The 7,131-nt window shown below is 33.9% G+C and overlaps 1 long non-coding RNA gene across 1 annotated transcript; it reads right to left on the reverse strand.

Annotated features, from left to right (window-relative positions):
- Nucleotides 1-1,300: 1,300 nt before the first annotated feature.
- On the reverse strand, nt 1,301-5,771 carry LOC308527398. The gene is made up of 3 exons (XR_013996608.1): nt 5,607-5,771; nt 2,083-5,050; nt 1,301-1,847 (listed from the first exon to the last, which is right to left on the reverse strand). It is a non-coding gene; the product is annotated as an uncharacterized lncRNA (long non-coding RNA).
- Nucleotides 5,772-7,131: the final 1,360 nt, after the last annotated feature.

Raw genomic sequence — 7,131 nt, forward strand, 5'->3', positions numbered from 1 at the left:
AAAATCAAAATTAATGCAAACAATTCATGGTGAACAAAAGAGCAAAATTTTTAAAGTATTTTGGTGGTGAGGATTTTGGCTCCTATGATCAATAACCCTTAGCAATATGCCTTTGAATATATGACCTCATCTGCTAAAAGGGACTTGTCATATGGTATTAAGCCAGCTAAGCAGTCTCTCTTAAAATTGGAGATCATCCTGGATTGTTAAATAAGTCCATTGTAGTTTCATGAGCCCTTAATAGCAGGAAAGAAACCAAGATATAGATTGGTGAAGCCACTATAGAAAACAATATGTAATTTACTAAAAAAAAAAAAAAAAAAAAAAAAGAACTGGAACTACAGTTTGACCCAGCAATCCCACTTCTAGGTATATACCCTAAGAATTCTAAAACTGCAATCAAAAAGAATATATGCACTCCTATGTTCATAACAGCACCATTTACAACAGCTAAGATCTTGAAACAGCCCAAGTGTCCATCAGCAGATGAGTGGATAAAAAAGCTGTGGTCATCGCTTCTCGGCCTTTTGGCTAAGATCAAGTGTAAAAGCTGTGGTACATCTACATGATGGAATATTATGCAGATATAAAAAAGAAGGGTTTCATACCCTTTGCAACAGCATGGATATACCTGGAGAATATTACTCTAAGTGAAATAAGCCAGTCAGAGGAAGACAAATATTACATGATCTCACTTATAAGTGGAACCTAAAGATCATAATAAACTGACAAACAAAATAGATTCAGAGACATGAAGGCATGTAAAAGACTGACAGATCTCACAGGAAGAGGGGGGTGGCATTTAGTAGAGAGACTAACCAAAAAACTTATATACATATATGCATAACCAATGGACACAGACAGTAGTGTGGTGAAGACTGGGGTGGGACAGGGGCGGGGAGGAAAAGGAAAAGGGGGAGAAATTTGGGGAACATCTATAATAATGTCAACAATAAAAATAAGAAAAGGAAAGGAAACCAAGAGATTCAGAGATATGTGGTAGAAGAAGAGATAGAAGACATTAAAACAAGCAAGAGGTAGACTATAGAAGCTATAGAAGCTAAGAACAACCCCTGAGCTACAGTAAGCCAAGAAACGAGGACGTTAGCCCTATAACTTCAAGTAATTGTTTGGCCAACACCTGAGTAAGCCTGGAAGTCTATTCTCCCTTAAGGCCTCCAGAGAAGAGCCCAGCCCACCTTCATTTCAGCCTTGTGGGGCCCTGAGCATAACAGCCAGATGAACCCACTAGACTTCTGACCTACAGAATGTGAGATGTGAAATTTGTTTGATTTTTTTTAAGATGCTAAGTTTGGTGGTAATTTAGTTCAACAGCAATAGAAAAATAACACCAACAGGATCGATACTACTGGTGTTTCCTTTTGCCTGGAGCTCCAGTGTGGTGTAGCACAGTTCTGTAAATCTGTCTGAACTAGAGACAAATCTCAGATTTATCTTATACATGCTATTTCAAAGCAGAGTTATATGCAATTATTTAGGAGTGACTGTAGATAAAGCAAAGAGAAGCTCCAAGGACTGAACCACAGAGCACACCAAATGTGATTATTCAGCAAGAGAAGAGAGTCCAGGAAAGGCTAAAATGGCAAGCAGGAAAAATGGAAAATTATATTACCCCAGAAACTTGGAGTACGGTTTAATGTGACTCTAACTTGACAGTCAATTGTTTCTACTTCCGATCTGCTTTTTGTAGATCAAATCTCCTAAATTCTGGTCTCTTCAATCACACACACACACACAAATCATATATGTAGTTGTGTATTTCCATGGAAGATTAAAATATATACTGTGAATTATTTGACTTAAACTTATTTTTTTTGAAAAAGTCACTTGCAGCCGAAACCGGTTTGGCTCAGTGGATAGAGCGTCGGCCTGCGGACTGAAGGGTCCCAGGTTCGATTCCGGTCAAGGGCATGTACCTGGGTTGCGGGCATATCCCCAGTGGGAGATGTGCAGGAGGCAGCTGATCGATGTTTCTCTCTCATCGATGTTTCTAACTCTCTATCTCTCTCCCTTCCTCTCTGTGAAAAATCAATAAAATATATTTAAAAAAAAAAAAGTCACTTGCAGAGCTTAAGCTAGCCACCCCTACTTAATTTATATTTTAGGAAAAATTGCTTATCTGCTAAATTATCCTTGACCAAAGGTAACAGACATTGGCCCTTACTGAGTCCCATTTGAATCCTGTAGCATTTTTCTTTTAACTAATGATACTAGACTAGAAATTCATAAATAAATATAAATGGATATATAGTGCTCTCTAAAAAAGTGATTCAGGTAACAGATGCACATTTTCAAGGAAGAAAGTCATCTAATATAATTGATTAAATGTGAAAGAAGGAAATGGCAATTATTTGAAAAAACATGTCTCTCAAGTAGATCATCTAATAAGAGGTTATTGTATGTTTTGCCATGATGCAGGCATTATATCAAAATGCTTTTAAGATAGACATAGATTATTTAACAGCTTTACTGAGATACATTTTACATACCATTAAATTTCCCTATTTAATGTGTATAAGTCCATGGTTTTTAGTACATCTGAAGAGGCATACATTCATTCTTAAAATAATTTTAGAAAATTTTCATCATACCCCATTCAAGAAATAACATTTGGCAGTCACTCCCTATCTCCTTCCACAACTCTCATCCCCAACCCTGGACAAGCACTATTACTTTCCCTACAGATTTTCCAATTCTGGAAATCTCATGTAAATTGAGTCACGCAATATATGGTCTTTTGTCACAGGTTTCTTTCATTGAGCAAAGTGTTTTCATGGTTCTTGTATGTTGTAGGAACATACATCAGGTGTTTTTTTTTTTTAATTATGACATTGGCATTTAATTAGCTACTAAAGTTGTTTACAGTATTCTTTTTAAAATTTAATAAACTTTATTTTTTAGAGCAGCTTTAGGCTCACAGCAAAATAGAGAGTTCTTCACTGTTAATAAAAAGCTTGTTTGTTGTGTTTTAATTGGTCCTTGTTTTTGATAAATAAGTATTTTATCACCTGCTAAAGAGACCCAAGCCTCTTCTTTTCTCCCATATATCCTGATAAGTTTTCATTCCACAAGCATGAGGCTGGGCAGGTTAAGACATGCATTTAGATGATTCTGCAGAGTGAAAGTATTTTGATGTGATGGAATATGGGAGATGCTTCTTTCATAAAAATTTCCCAGGTAAGGTTCTGTAAATTGGCCCCTGACGATGCTGGTGGGGGTGACCTTTTCACCTAGCCAGCCAAGGGTTCATCTGAAGAAATACCTCTCCTTAAGGGAATTTCCTCCTTCACTTCAAGAGGATGGTCTTCCACTGTCTAGCTATCCTTTGTAGATCTATGAATTCAAGTTTTGCACTATTTAGAAAAAAAAAATCTTTACCTTCAGAAACAAGTGAGTTAAGGTGGGGAGAATAAATTTAAGTTACTCAAAATAGAGAATTCCCCAAGAATACATAGGGTTAATCTAATAAACAATAAAATACCAGTGCCAGTCAATACTGCATGATAGTGCTGTTTCTAGTTGTGGGTATTGACTCACTGACATTAAGCACAGGATTGTGGGTTCTTATTTTTCATATAAAACATTCTGTACTTCAGAAACAACCACATATTACCAACATTCTTTATATCTTTCATTTTTGGGACATTTCTGTAACCCTCAAAATACCATTCTTCCTCTTGATTTAATTCCAGATCATTGAGGTTTTAGCAATACCCTAAAAATGGGATTGGGAAATACTTTAGCCACTCCAATGTGACAAGTTAATTTTGTTTTCACATTGATAGCTATATCATCCAAAAAACTGCTTTAAGATGTAAGGAAAATGGCAGTTTACAATTGCATTAAAAATACCAAAATGAATGAATCCCATTACTCAAGATACAGTCACGACAGGTCTGTAGTTGTTATTTATTCCAAGTGCCTGTCCTTGGATTCTATTGTGTGCTAGCTGTATTAACTCCTTCAGTGTCAGGGCAAACGAAACACCATTTCTAAAAGCAAGAGTGCTCAAAAATCACAACTTCCTTGTTTTAAAATTACAGTTGAAGGAGAATGATTATTTTTCAAACAGACAATTTCCCAATCCTGTTCTTCACCTTCACATTTATGTATTCCCAAGTATATTACAGAGAAGTAAATCAGTTAATAAAAGGTTTGAAAAGTGAAAATGCAAATATATCTTTTGAATTCCTGAATAGACAATAAAAACAAGCTCTTGGAAAGATCCGTGATATTCCCGATAAATTAATTCTTTGTGACTTCTTTGACATATAAATAGATTTCTTCATGCATCTTTCAAAACTAGTTTGTTCTGGATCCACACTGCCTTGTATTGAATCCTAGCCCAGTACTTTTTAGCTGTACTCACCATGGCTCATATTCCTAATTTCTAATTAGTAGTTATCTCACATGGTTTTGTTTCAATTACTAGTATAATCAGTTAATATACCTAGAAGAAGTACATTCTAAGCCTCAATTCATATTGTTTGAATAGACGCATCCCACTGTAGGGCCTATCAGCCACATTTGCAAATGGATTTTTGATTTTTTAAAATCTATTTTGTCTTATCCTAATAACCCATTTTAATATCTAACATTGGTAGAGTTTTATAGTTTACACACTATTTCACATAACTTATGTTCTTAATGTAATGGTGATGACCACTCTGGGGAATAGACATTATTATAATCCCATATTCCAAAAGAGAAATCTGAGACTGGAGGGTGCTCTAGCATGAACTGTATCAAAAAACATCACACCCCATCTTCTTTGGTTGGCCACAACAGGCCTGTTCATTACAAGAAAATGCAATGAGCAAAATTAATACTAATAACCATGGACTGAGTTAGACATTATACATGCATTATCTCTAATCTTTGCAGCAACTCAGAAATATTATTTATATGATGATTACCTTCATACAGATAAGGAACTGGAGGATTCACGGAGGAAAAAAAGGCCATACCTGGTATCTTTATTTCATTGCAGTGATCTTTACCTCCATCCTCCACTGCACTGAAGTGCCTTCTAGAAAAGAAGATAAAAGAGTCATGTTAAACCAATTTAGGGCTTCTATTGCCATCACAGCTTATTAAGTACGAAGCTTATTAAGCTAAAGCATAATAAACATAATTCTTAGTAACTAAACACATTTATCATGTATAGATGAATGATTTTCAATATTCTTGGGCCTTTATTTCCTCTCACTCTGATATTAATTTTGAAATTCACACTGAAGTCATTTTCTAATGTTTTCTCCAAAAAAATGTGGGTATCAAAACTCTCATATATAATATATATAAATTACAAACTATATGCATAAAATGCTACCAGATAAATATATATGCATGATCATATGCCATTTGGCACATTATAATATATTCACAGTGTCTGCACTGAGAATTCTGTGATACCCTATAATTGTAATTCTAGTTTTATGTATACATAAGCAATACCTCACATATGGATTAACCATTAGTACAGCGTGTCATATTATCCTTAAGTATTAATTTTTAAATACTTTCTATATGAACATTAAATAGCAAAACTTTTAAAATCAAATAGTTATAAAAAGTATTTTTACCCTGGTCAGTGTGGCTCAGTTAGTGGGGCATCATCCCATGCACCGAAAGGCTGCAGGTTTGATTCCTGGTTGGGGCACATGCCTGGGTTGAGGGTTCAATCCCTGGTAGGAGATGTACAAGAGGCAGCCAATCAATGCTTCACTATAGCATTCATATTTCTCTCTCTAAAAATCAATGTTAAAAGAAGAAAATAAAAAATAATCATTTTGAGGAAAAAAGGAAAGGTACTTCAACAAAGACAAATATACTGACAAATTTTTAATTCATTCAGCTAGTATTAAATATTGATCAAGAGAGAAGGCTCAGGCAACTTTTGTTTTAAATAGATTTATCATATTTCAAATATGAAATGAATACCAAGACTGAAATAAGATTTTAAGTTTCACATAATATACTTTATCTAGTGGTATGTGAGAAGACATTTTATCTAATCCCATAAGTGAAAGAGAATTACTAGGCCTTATTTATGGGTCCAGTTAGATCATTGGTTTTGCATGAATAATACCCATATTTCCATCATTCCTTATTGACTGGGTTTACATTATTTGACTCAGACACTAAGCAAAGAAGATCTACTTATGGTTACAGAATTAAATGTAAATGAAACAAACTTTGACATTTTAAAGATCTTAAAATTGCCAACATTTTAGATAATAAGATGTTAGAAATAAAGAGTAATTTCCTAAACTTTTCAACTTGGGAGTTAAAAACACAATATCTGAAGTTGATGACGCAGAAAACATTTAAATATCATAGAGTATACTAATGGGATACAATGATTTCAACAAAAAATGGAGAGAATTGAGTTGGTAATAAAATTGCATTTAATTGCTATTTTTTAAAATGAGGAGTCAATTGAATTCAATCCAAGCTGATAAATCAAGAAATTGATATATTGTTTAAATTGAAAAAAATACTAGAACAGCCTAAACCTAGGGACTATTAAAAAAACAAACAAACAAACAAAAAACCCAAAGAAACCAGTTACTTCCAGAGAGTATTATGCTAAGTGAAATAAGTCAGTCAGAGAAAGTATAGATTTCTGTTTTGATTTTTTGTTTGTTTGTTTTAAATTAATGACATTTTTCTTCCAAATCACTTTCTCCACAAGTCAATCCACATTAAGATTACTTTTTAAAAATTCTCAAAATATCCCCCTTTTTGGTTCTCTGGGGAAGAAAAGCAAGGTGAAACAATGGTTTTAAATAGGTCACTTATATCAGAATACTAAACACTTAAGAATTTAAAGAAAATATATTGCCATTACATTTCAATTACCACAACTACCTTATTTGATATGTTCCTTCCCTGAAAGCATTCATGGTAGGCATATATAATTTTGTAGAGACCTATTGAAGATCATTTGAACTCCCTGAAAGCTGCCTAAGGAAGATGCTGATTACCTTACCTAGGAAATAACTGCCTAACAATAGTTGTTTTTTCAATTGAGGTGAAATTTACATAACATAAAATCAATCATTTTAAAGCATACATTTCAGCAGCACTTAGTATATCTGCAATATT

Source organism: Myotis nattereri (assembly GCF_964212035.1).
Source record: "Myotis nattereri genome assembly, chromosome: 11".
NCBI classification, from domain to species: Eukaryota; Metazoa; Chordata; class Mammalia; order Chiroptera; family Vespertilionidae; genus Myotis; species Myotis nattereri.